The 12,298-nt window shown below is 43.2% G+C and overlaps 1 protein-coding gene across 1 annotated transcript in view; it reads right to left on the bottom strand.

Annotated features, from left to right (window-relative positions):
* Positions 1-7,103, bottom strand: part of sema6bb (sema domain, transmembrane domain (TM), and cytoplasmic domain, (semaphorin) 6Bb) — a 123,040-nt gene extending 115,937 nt beyond the window's left edge. The window contains exon 1 of the mRNA XM_069150281.1: positions 6,255-7,103. The gene's annotated coding sequence lies outside the window, so the exon portion shown is untranslated. The remainder of the gene's footprint in view (positions 1-6,254) is intronic.
* Positions 7,104-12,298: the final 5,195 nt, after the last annotated feature.

Here is a 12,298-nt window from a genome sequence, read left to right as displayed (position 1 = left end):
TACTCATTCGCTCCAATTTCTTGGCTAAAATCCCCTCTGTGTGTGGTGTGCATGGGTGTGTGTGTGTGTGTGTGTGTGTGTGTGTGTGTGTGTGTGTGTGTCTGTGTGTGTGTGTGTGTGTATGAGCACATGCACACATGCTCGATACTTGGGAGATGAGCAGACGCACTGCACAGCCAGACCTCTTTGATTCAGCACAGCAGAGACCCACAGTGAGGCTGTCCATTAATTGGTGCTTCTGAGCCATTAATTTAGGCGAGTACATTCAAGGACCCACTTTCCCTCCACTTTCCAACAGCAACAGAGGCTGAACAAGCATCCTCTCAAGACTCTTCTACTATTTTCCACCTCTCCTCCCTTCCCTCTGCTCGTGGCCTTCTTTCTACTCAGTGCCTCTTTGCTTTTCCCCAATTACCTTACAGTTCAGCTTCATCCATAAACCATCAACGAAGTCGCTGCCCCTTCCTGCCTCACCCGCTCTCTATTCTCTCTTCACTTCACCATCACAGAGCGAAGAGAGACAGTAGGTCACAGTCTCTGCTCTGTCCCTCCACTGTGCCAACCCCGCGCACGGTGCCAGCAAGCCAGAGTTTTCTTTTTGTTTTTTCAGCATGACTGATTCCCTCAGGTCACTGGACGCATTAAGCTGGTAATTACCTCAAAGCACAAAACAAGTGGCAGCTTGGCAGTCAAATAACCAGACATTTACTCTTTTTTATTTTTTTTTAAAGTGTACAGTCACAAACTTAAAGCAGAGAACTGGTGAAAAGAGTCAAGACCACGACAACAGCAGAGGCTCCAAAACCAGTCGTAAACAATTCTACCAAAAGCAGAAACAGACAATGAGAACGCTCTAATTTTATTTTTGCAGCTTCTCTGTGCCCATAAAACGACAGGATAGAGCTATTTGGGCTGGAAGTTCCCTTCAGAAATGAATCAGCTATATAAAACAGCAGCAGGATAACACCAGTCTGGGCCACAGGGCATGGTTTCTTCAGATTCACGCTGTGCTGATGCGGGAAATGATTCAGGATGTGTGTGACCCGCATCCTCTCTGCTACGTCTCCCACCATACAGAATAACCAGCACCTTATTAGTTACTGCATGTGCTCGGTGATCGGAGCAACCACGGTAATAAAACAGAGGAGGTGTAGTTGTATGTATGAATGCCATAATAGAAATAAGTGTAGCTATTTCTATTGTTGGAGAAGAAAAATAATATAATTGCAGAATGGCTGCTGGCACTGAGTATGCAGCTTCAGGCTTCGGGCTTGCGGTGGCTTGTTACTTGCCCGTGTGTGTGTGTGTGTGTGTGTGTGTGTGTGTGTGTGTGTGTGTGTGTGTGTGTGTGTGTGTGTGTGTGTGTGTGTGTGTGTGTGTGTGTGCGTGCGCGTGCCTAAATATGCCAGTGTGTATTCATGTATTGTGGGTGGTATATGGGACCAGCCTGTCCTCTCTCTTCCTGACCAGAACCCCTCGTTAACCAAGGCTCTGTTGACACCGAGACTTCATAAGAATGTAACAGCCATAGACAAAGTGTGTCTATCTTTGACAAAGAGAGAGAGAAAGTGACATGGGTGGGGGGAGGGGAGGGGGGCCTATGTGAATGTAACTTAGTGACAAGCAAACAGGCTCTGAAAAACATTCAGCTCACACACAAATTGTTTATTCGTGTCCAGGAGGTAAATGTCGGTGTCCGTCTCCATCACGTCTGTTATTTTATTCTGTCCTGTATCATTCATGGTCCGCTGCCAGCAGTTTATACTCATGGAAATGTCTCTTCCTCAATGCTGCAGAGAATGCAAGAATCCTCTTTTCGCACCTTATTCAGATATTGGAAAGACACACTTGTATACATACACACACACACACACACACACACACACACACACACACACACACACACACACACACACACACACACACACACAGAAGAACACGCTGCCCCTGTGGAGGTACAATAAGTCTACATGGAAAGCCAGTTTTACCAACGGGATGCATCTTTATTCAACAGCCACTTGGCCTTTGGTGATAGCAGCTGCATTCTTTGTTCCTGTCATACTGCGCTACCTCGGGCTTACACAACATGATACCGCTCCAACTTCTCCGAGACATTCTGCCACAGTTAAAGGGCATGGACGAAAATATTGAAATCACAGACTTTACAAACTCTGAGCTAAGCCAGTGGCTGCTGATGAGAGCAACTACATGAGGGAGACTTTTCAAAGAAAAATGAAAGAGCGCTTATTATTGACTACATCAAGCTTTCTGCTTTGAACTCTCATCTATTCTGACTGCCTTGGCTTTGCACTGGATGTATAAGAGCCATGAAGATGGAGAGATGACAGTGAAAGGAAGATGTGGCTGGAAAAACAAGTGATTAAAAGATAAAAAGGAGAGAGTGGATGATGAGGAAGCAGCGGTGTGTGATTACATGGCGGAGGTAGCCCCATTGGGCTATAGCACTTATTGCATTTTAATGGGGGGACTGCATGATCCTTGACCCTTTGTGAGGCAGTGGCAGCACCTCAGTGCAGATCAAACTGCCAGCCTTGACAAACCTTCCCCCCTAGAAGGCATCTGGGCGTTGAGAATGAGGTGTGTTATGTGTGGATGTGAGGGCTTGCAGGGTCATAGACAACGTGTTTATCCTGCTGCTATGGTAACCCCTAGCAGTAGCCTTGGGCAAATAACAACAAGCAAAGCCATATGTGTGTGTGTGTGTGTGTGTGTGTGTGTGTGTGTGTGTGTGTGTGTGTGTGTGTGTGTGTGTGTGTGTGTGTGTGTGTGTGTGTGTGTGTGTGCACGAGCGAGAGAATACGTGAAGAGGATTTAAAAAATACAAGCTATGTGATTTAATAAAAGTCTTCAATTCATACATTTCAAAGAGCTGTCCTCCTCTCTCCCTCACTCCCTCCCTCTCTCTCCTATTGCGGCTGGTCTCCCCCTCAATCATCAGGCCCTCCTTTTCACCTTCTCTTTCTCCGAGCTCCACATGCTAAGTGGGAACATTGTTACGGTCAATTTGTCCCATTCAGGGTCCCAGTGGGCAGTGTCCCTGCCCTGACAGCCTGCAGACAGAGACCACACTGCCTGAGAGGCCTTGACATCAAGGTCCAGAGGAGACTTATAGGGGGGGGTGGGAACGACGTAATGAGGGTGCCCCTTTAAGTTTAGAAAAACAACAAAAGTTCAACCATCTTTGGGTTAAAGAAGTTTTTTTCTAATAAAAGGACCCCACTTCCTAAGCCCAGAATTCAGGTTTCTACATTCAGGTTTTCAGCAATGACTTCTGCAATTATATTTTTAGACTCTGTGAAATGATGGAAAAGAAACACGACGAGGTAAGACTTCATCTGTCAAGTGAAGCTTTGTCTGACTACTCTATGCTTTTTATTTCTATGCTGGAACCGCCCCAGGCCCACAGGTGATGTAACCCCACGGCAGGGTGCAGCGGGGAAGTGGGGAAGGGGGATTAAGTCACGGTGTAAAGACACCTGTTATTTTAACGCATAGGGTGCAACACTTGCTCCGAAGCAAGGGGCGCAGAGCGGCTGTTGGCGTCAGAAATGAGGCACAAACAGGGCAGCCATTCAACCAAGGCTGGACAGTGCTGAATCACACTTGTATCAGGCACAGACAGACTGACTCGCACACATGCACACACACAAAGTCCATACAAGACAGGAAGGCAAACAGACACAATGTGACAAACACTGTCTCTTATGTTTCTCTCTGATAAACATGGACAAACTCTCACTGTGTCTTTTCTCTTTGACCTACACACACACACAAACAATTCTTCAAACTAATTGGCGACTCAGACTCCACAGTAAAGACAGCGGGGATCTGTCAAGGGCATGTGTGTATGGTGGGATGTTACAGAGCTCCCTAAATTAGCTAACTTTATAATAAATCACTGGGCACTGCTAGCCAAGGATTAGCCAAGCTCCAGCGAGCAGTTTGTTAAGCTGCGAGGAGAAGCACTGGGGACCGAGAAAACACCGCCAAAAACTGACATCAGCATTGGGACCTTGGAACGGTAGATGCCTCCTGCCTGCTTTCCTGGGTACACATTTAGCATTGTTATCCAAATTCTCCATTGACACAAAATCCTGCCCCTGTATTAGGCCTTAATTTGGAACTATTGTTTTTTTTTTCCCCCGTTGAGGTTTCTCCACTAATCACTTTTAGTGTTCGGGACATCAGGTGCACTGTTTCTCCAATTGCTTTCTTTATGCTCACCTTACATAATTCTCAGTGCAATCTTGCCCCCTACTGAGTCATTTATTTTGGAAGGAGTAATGCTTCCTACAGTCTGGTTATTTATATGCTGACTGAGAAAACATTTATCCCCTCTCCCCTGCCTGCAGAGAGAAAGTAAATTCGTTTGAGAAAACGTATTTGTAAATTCCCTCAATACCATCGAAACAGAAATCACTTTTGTAAAATTGTTGATGTGAATTTTGACATGGGGCTAATATTTCAATTGTGGTCACTGTCTGTCAGCAGCTCCAATGTCTGCGTTGGATAATTCAGGTTTCATGATCTTGTGCTGCATTTGATGAAAGAAAAATACATTTTATTTCTGGGTACATTTTCCTTCCACCTTTCTCAAGATGACTGGAAGCATCAGCAAGAAGGTGCCATGCTTCTATTTGAAACTCTGATGAAGTGCAGCTTCTAAACAAATGAAAACTGGATCCAGTACCATAAGAAGATCAGAGATCATATAAGACAGGTATTTCCTCTGTTGTCTATTAATTCCTTCCCTCTGATAGTGCTTGTCTTGTAATTACTGGTGGTGTGATGAGCCTACAAAAACATGTCAGAGAAAAGGGCACCGCTGTGCCTCTGTAATGCCCAAGAAACAGCTAGACATAGATGATGAGACGATATCTACTTTAGGATCATCTCTCCTTTCATCTGCCTCATGTTTCATCCTAACTTCTTCCCTTTCACTTCTGTCTGTAAAAAAGAATAAAGTCTGAAACAGAGTCTGGTGCAGTACATCACCCCCTAAAGGAGCATCTGAGTAGCAGGGAGGAAGGATCTATGCGCAACCTGCGGCAGCAACCCTGAGCCCTGGCTGTCAGAGTGGGTGACAGCCCAGAGGAAGAGGAATTAAAGAGGCTCTTGTCCTCCGAGGCTGATTGACACGGTTTCGAGCGACAGAAAGGTTAGTGGAGGTGCTGGTATTCCCTTGGCTTGTCTTGCCTCACAGTGGACAAGGAGCACTGTCTCACTTTCTTTAGATGTCTCTCCTCCTACTCTTCTCTCCTCTCACACTGGGGCTCATTATAGGAATGCCCTGACCCTTCGGGACTTTACTTACTTCTCTGTCTCTCGTTCCAGTCCACAAACCTCAGCATTGGACAAAAGGTAGCTGAAAGGCAATTTGAATTTGAAACAAGGCCCACAACAAAAACATGCAGCTCCCAAATGGGGAAACTTTAGGAGACTTGGAGGCAGCTACTGAGAGTTAGCGGTCCTTGCACAGAAAAAGCAAAAATGTGATTCTGACACTATCCAGCCAAGTAGTTCAATGTACTGTAAAGATAGCAGCTACTGCAGAGGGAGAGAGAGGGCGAGATGACAGAGCCTGCAGGCAGGAATAGGGGACATTAGGGGCCCAGCGGGTAGGACTGTAGAACAGACACGACCGCTAGAAGATAACATGCAATCTCACAACTCACAGCATACAAACAGCAAGCGCACATGCAAACGCAGTGAGGAAGACTAGGTAAGGAAGGTACATTTTGGCTAATGTCTTGGTGAAGACACACTGACTCTGCTTCCACAGTTCTGCAACTCTTTTTCTAGTTATGCTTTACAACAACTGCAATGTCAAAGAGGAAAACCTCATTTGGCACAGCAAAGAAAGTCAGGAATTTAGCAATTAAACCATTTCTTTGTAAAAGTGAGACACGATACACAGGATTTATGAGAGCAATGTCAATACCAAATCAATAGATGGATGGTGAAGCTGTCTTCAGGCTCCGGACAGAAGCCTGCTTGTTTTGTGTGTGGCTGCAAGCTACGCAGTATGAAATTGAGAGTACAGTGAAACCTATTGTAGAGGCAGGATGCCAAAGATTACAGATCAGCCCACTATTGAGGTTTGGTTTTAACCGATTCCTATAATTAAATTCCGTCGTGTGATCAATTTGTCCAAAGCATCAGGGCGCGACAGAGCCACAGAGCGCACCGCCACCCAGCACCGACCTCCACATCGGACAACTCGGGTCACTTACCTCTGATTATCTGGGGAAGGTGCCGCCGAGATAGCAACTGTATGAGTCAATTGTGTGTCCCGCTGGATACAAAAAAATCCGAGAGTGATCAGAGGAGAGAGCAGGCTCGTTAGTGCGTTACCAGATCCTGTGTCGGGCTTTGTAAACTACTCCTCCTTGTCGCACCTGTCTCTGGCAAAAACTGATCCCGTACGCCGGCCTGACATCCCTAAGACAACTGTCTCAGGGGTTGTGTCCGTGCCCCTTGCTCGTGTCAACACACACACATACACACACACACACACACACACACACACACACACACGCGGCACCACCTGTCCCCGGTGCAAAACAGCCCACAAAGAGCTTCTATGTCGCGCAACGACACATGGCATTCCCCGTTAGTCTCTGCAGCAGTACTCCCTCAAAGACAGCCGTCCGAGATCCCCAAGTAATCTGGAAACGCTGGGAGCAGTGAATGATGAAAAGGAGCGTGCAATAATAACCCATCCAGCACACCATTGGCACCAAACCAGCTGCAACGTTTGGAAATTACATCTGCCGCCCTCGTTGTTCGCCCAGTTGTGTTATCAATCTTCCGTCCCCACGATAGTTGGTCTATTTTGCCGCTGCGCACGACTGCTGCTCTGTCATTGCTGCGTCTTTTCCACCTCGGGTCTCAATGAAAGAAAAGACTGTTCTTCTCTCTGCATATGCGCCACACTTCCACGCAGAGTCAGGCTCGGGATCCAGCGCACGCCAAAGTCCCATTCATCGGTTTATTAAAAATAGTTGCTGTTCCTTGAGCGGCACTCAGGAGCTTTGGTGAAATGGGAGGACCACCGCGTTTGTCTTCTAGCGGCAGTATGAGCTACAGCATCTCCAGCACTGCTGTCATCCACAGGAGACTCCTAAAGCCTGTTAGTGCCAAAACCTGAAGCAGAGTTATTCGGCGACTGGAATGGAATTGATTAATGACTAATTGGGTTTAATTGTGAGTCATCCAATCACCCACAACCCGATCAAAGACATACTATCGTTGTGGCAGAAACTTGCTCATTGTTGATTTAGTGTGGTCTAAATTCAGTGGTGAAAAAACGAGGTCTAAATTCCTCATCTTAGATACTGCTGACGTCAAGTTACACCTGGGGCGCACGCCCAAGAGAGAGCACAGCTCCTGGGTAAATTTTAATCCAAAGAACCATTATACTACAATACAAACAGAAGATTTAGGTGATGATGATGATGACAGCGATGTTGCAGTCATTTTGCTGACGTTAAAATAAAACCACGAGGCTGGATCAAACCAATTTGTCCATAATAGTGAGCATTTATTGTTCTCATTTCTGGATAATCAGATGGTTATTGTGGAAAGTACCTGAAAAAGGCTGTGCTAACCAGAAAGTCACAAAATGCATTAAAATTAGGCAAAATGAGATGAAATAGTTTAATCATGGGGTTTATTAATAATATGTGGGCAAAGCATCTCAGCTTAATAGTGGATAATAACATAGTAGAAAACATTGATGCCATTATTCAAATCATTCAATCACGGCAAGAAACCTGTAATTTGTTTTTAGTTTTATTATTTGATGTCATATGAGTCAGCCTAAATGTTTGTTTGGGACACACTTAAGTGGAAACGATTAGTTTTAATTACAATTCCTGAAAGTCCTATTCACTGTTACTCCATAAAATAGTTCGAAACTTGAACTTGAAAACACAGTTTCCATTTTGTAGTTTAAGGCCTTCTTGAATTTGCATCTTCTTATTGAGCCTAAATTACCACAACAGAGGAATAATTTAGTCTCATTAAATCTCAATAAGCTTCAAGTCAAACCTAATTGTTCTACAATACAGTTTGGGGTTTGTGTTCGAAACTGACGTGCACTCTGTTTTGTTTTTTGACTGACACTGCTATGGTTCATCCACATAAGTAGGAAGGACAGTGATTTCCAAGTACTCCATGGACAAGCAAATGTGCAGCAGTGAGTGGATAATGGTGGTGCTGAGTTAAAGGGGTTAAAACCTGGACCTGCCATGAAATTGCCAGGAGCTAAAGCCACTTTTAAGCTTAGATTCATGAATAATTAATTGCTGAAATAATGACTTCTACAGGCTTGAAGGTTCATGTGTTCAGCTCACTCTCTTTACCATCCTAATAAATCTACTGTGAGCAGGCTGACAGCCTTCATACAAGCTGCTAATCAGCAGTGGCAAATTAGATGGATCAACCTTTGATTTGGGAGAAATATGCAAAAAGCAATCACTGAGTATAATCTAGCCTGTGGTGCTTTTAGTTTTTAATCCATAAACATCTCTGGATATTTTTACCTAAGGTTCATCATATACAATTATTATAATGTAAAATAATCACTTATTTAATGTTAGCAGTTATTTTGGTTGTTAGATGGTATTTGAAATACATGCCAGAAGGCACCAAAAGGATTTCTCTTGGTCTATTATGACTTTTGTTATACAAATTCAATTTTTCAAAAATCCACTGATGTCCTGTGGAGCTTACAACACTCTTGTCTGATAGTCATATTATTGTAGGACACTGCTTTGCTTGTTGTTTACTTTTTTGTTTTTCCTTATCATCATCTACACAGGCAAAATGTGCCCCATGCAGCACTGTAATACTCATTACATTATTCATCCTGCTTGCCTTATCATGCCATGCCGCCTGTGACTTTATAGCTTCCACAATTAAAACTTAAAAAGAAACTTTCCCTTTTCCAGGAGAGACCTGCTGAAAGTCTTTGTACAGGCTGACTATGGTTACAACAGAGGACATCTCTCTGACAGCAGTATCATTATTCAGGCAAACATAGTCTCACCAACAGTGGAATAATGATGAGTTCCCCTCTCTCACTCGCATTCGGCTCCGCTATTGCTCTCACACCAGCATGTCTCAAGAACCTAAACCTAGATATTCTGTCTTTATTTTATATAACGTGCAGTCAATGCAGCAATAAGGACACAATATCTTTAAATGCCTGGGATGAGTGGGCAAATCAGTTCACACTGTGAATTGCGTGGGGAAAAAATAATCCCCTTTTCAGAAGGATTTAGAGAAAATGCCTGAAGAGTATTCCTGTGTGCACTCCTGAGAGTGTATGTTGTGAGCATGTGTGTTTAGAGCGCGATAACTTTTTATTCCTTTGTCCCTGCACTGTACCGTTACTGCAAAATCATTGTTGGAAAGTATACTCAAACAATATCGTTAAAGGGATACAGTGTATTTAGTTTTGCTGAACAGCAGCTACTGTGGTCACAAGCTACAGTTATGTAATGATGGTGCATTTAGTGAACAGTAGCACAAGAGGTGAATAGTTAGCCACCATATGCTACTGGTCACACCAAACAAAGTAAGGTATCAGCAAAATCTAAATAATATTCAACTGAGCAAGGATGCAGTAATTGCTTATTAGACTTAGTTATTAGTGGGAAAATATGTTAGGCTACTTTGTCTTGCAAAAGTACAAAAGCCACTTTTCGTACGTTTTTATAGTAGCCTATGTGTACTTTCCATGATTATTGGCATTGTCTGCTTCTTTAGAGCTACCAAGCAGCAACCAACAGTGACGTCACCCATTGGTTTGTGAACGGTCGTTATGAGGCCTCGAGTTCGGACTTTGGCTGGCGCCATCTGGCTAGCTCAGAGCTGTTTGATAAGTGACCATATTTGGACGAGCTGGGGAGGCAGAAAGCGGGGAATCTGACTGGATCTGATTGAAAACCTGAGGACACTATGCCCCGCCCAACTATAATGAAAACCTGACTGCACCACAGGCCTGTCAATCAAACAGACACATTCCCACAAACACAGGTTTTTGAGGCCTAATATTATTCATTAACGATGGGATTATTTTCAGATGGACTGCTAGAAAACTAATAAGAAGGAGTGACTTTAGCTAACAAAACCATAAGAACTTCTGGAAAAAATGTATGGACTTCTTATTTCATGAGAGAAGTTGAATGAGAGTCTATAGAGCCAGAGCCTTTTTAGAGCCAACCCCTAGCGGCCCATGGTGGTATTGCATTTTATGGCACTTCCACAGTGGTGTCATTTTTCAGGCCCGGAAACTACATCCACTTATATACAGTCTCTGATAGCTACATTAATAAAGGAAGTGGTCTATTTTTAACTCACTACATTTACTTGGGTTACATTGAGGAACTTTACTCACTCAAAGGATCTACAATTAATAGTTTTGTATTAGCCAAGACTCACATGACAAGTTCAGTCATCATCAAAAGTGATTATCTGACATTACAGTGTCACTTAGCTCCACAGAGCTTCTTGCCTCATTGTTTTTGTTTTCCTGCTCGCATCCATATTCTTTGGCTCTGTTCCAGTAGCGTTGCTTTCCGTCACAGCAGACAGAGCTACAACAGACGTGAATATTGGACTCACATTTGCCAGAAACAAACCTCCAAATACAAAAAAAACCACCTTCCAACTACTGCCTAAAATAGCAGTTACACAGGGAAACCTGTCAGAGTATACTAATAAATGCAGGGGGTGGGAAGGACTTCCACTATGACTCTCAGTCATACTGTAGCGACTGCTGACAGTCCTGTTATATTATTCTAAAATTAAAAAGCTCTCCAAACGTTTTTAAATTTTTTTAATCCTTAGATTCATTTATTATTCTGTTTCCTGCTACTTTGCATAGAAATGATTCAGGACACAGAAACTTTGAGCCGTGTTCAACAAAAGAACTTTTACCGTTTCATCTGCTGTCAAAGTTTGTGTGCCAACAATAAATAAATAAATATCCGTTTTGTTCATTCCTTTTCCTTTCATCCCACTCGGTGTGTCAGAGCAGGCAGGCAGTAGACCTGAGCATGATAAAAAAGGGGGAAGTTCTGCCACGAGACAGCGAGAACGCTTAGGGAAAAAAAACTACGACCTTTGATGGGAAATGCACTTTTTAATCTTTTAACAACATGGGGAAAAGGGGAAGGGCAGCACAGTCCCCAAACATCCACCCCCAAACCTTTGGGTGTGTGAGTGTGCATGTGTTAGTAGCGGTAAGAGGGGATGTGTGATGCCAGAGTCAGAAGAACTCTTCAGCGCAAGAGCTTTAGGGTGCAAACTTCTATTCCAGCAGACATACGAATGCAAAATAAAGATGCCTCAGTTTCCTGTGAGACCATTTTCTGTCACACCAAAGTAATCACATGGTTCACTAAACTCTGAACAAAGACACACAGACTGCATGCAGGATTCATGTGATCAGACCCAGTAACTTCACAGGCTCAGGAGTCACTCAGACAACTCAACTACGTGAATGAAGTCCAGCCTTTTAATTTAGTGGTTTCACATTTGTAAATTTAAAATCATGATGAATTCATTACAAAAACTCAAACATTTAAACCACTAAGCAAATCAGTATGAAACAACTTTTGATACAAAGAGGATATTTAATTTGTTTGAATAATAGCTGAAGTTTAAGATGCAGTGAAAGTGAGGACTATAATTTGTGAATGACTGCCCTAAAAACAGCCTTAATGTGGTGTCACGTGTGTCATGCTGACAACTCAAGCTTGAATCAGTAAGTTCCGTCACCACTTGCTGCTTCGGGTCTCCATGATCTCCAGGGTTGACATTGAAACATGTCATCTGACAGAATCTAATGCAAACTTGAAACAAAATATATTTGACTAGTGTTGTGCAGAAGAAAAATAGCATTGGTTGAATTGCCTGATTGAGGTACTTTTTTTTTTTTTTTTCCCTTTTCTCAGTTTCATAACAGCATTTATGGTGGGTAACTGTACTGAATAAAAACACAGAAAATGACCTTGATAGCGGTGCAAGACTCATACAAAACATCAAAGCAGTGAGCTCAGTTCTAAATTGTTCCTCTTCTCAGCACGACATGTCACCGTGAAGCAAAAAGGTTTGAATAACAAACCTTTGTTGAGAGCAACAATACGTTTTCTCTCATCAGTGAAGGATGTTTGCTCAAATTATGAATCCATGCAAAACAAGTAAACTCAATTTTAAATTTACTCATCTTACTTCATTTGTGCAGAGATCTGCACTGAGTCCAATA

This window comes from Embiotoca jacksoni, unplaced genomic scaffold (genome assembly GCF_022577435.1).
Source record: "Embiotoca jacksoni isolate LCO1_2020_lvr unplaced genomic scaffold, fEmbJac1.0.p SCAF_16, whole genome shotgun sequence".
NCBI classification, from domain to species: domain Eukaryota; kingdom Metazoa; phylum Chordata; class Actinopteri; family Embiotocidae; genus Embiotoca; species Embiotoca jacksoni.
Note: the sequence above shows the minus strand (reverse complement) of the source record. Positions and strands in the feature narration are given on the sequence as shown.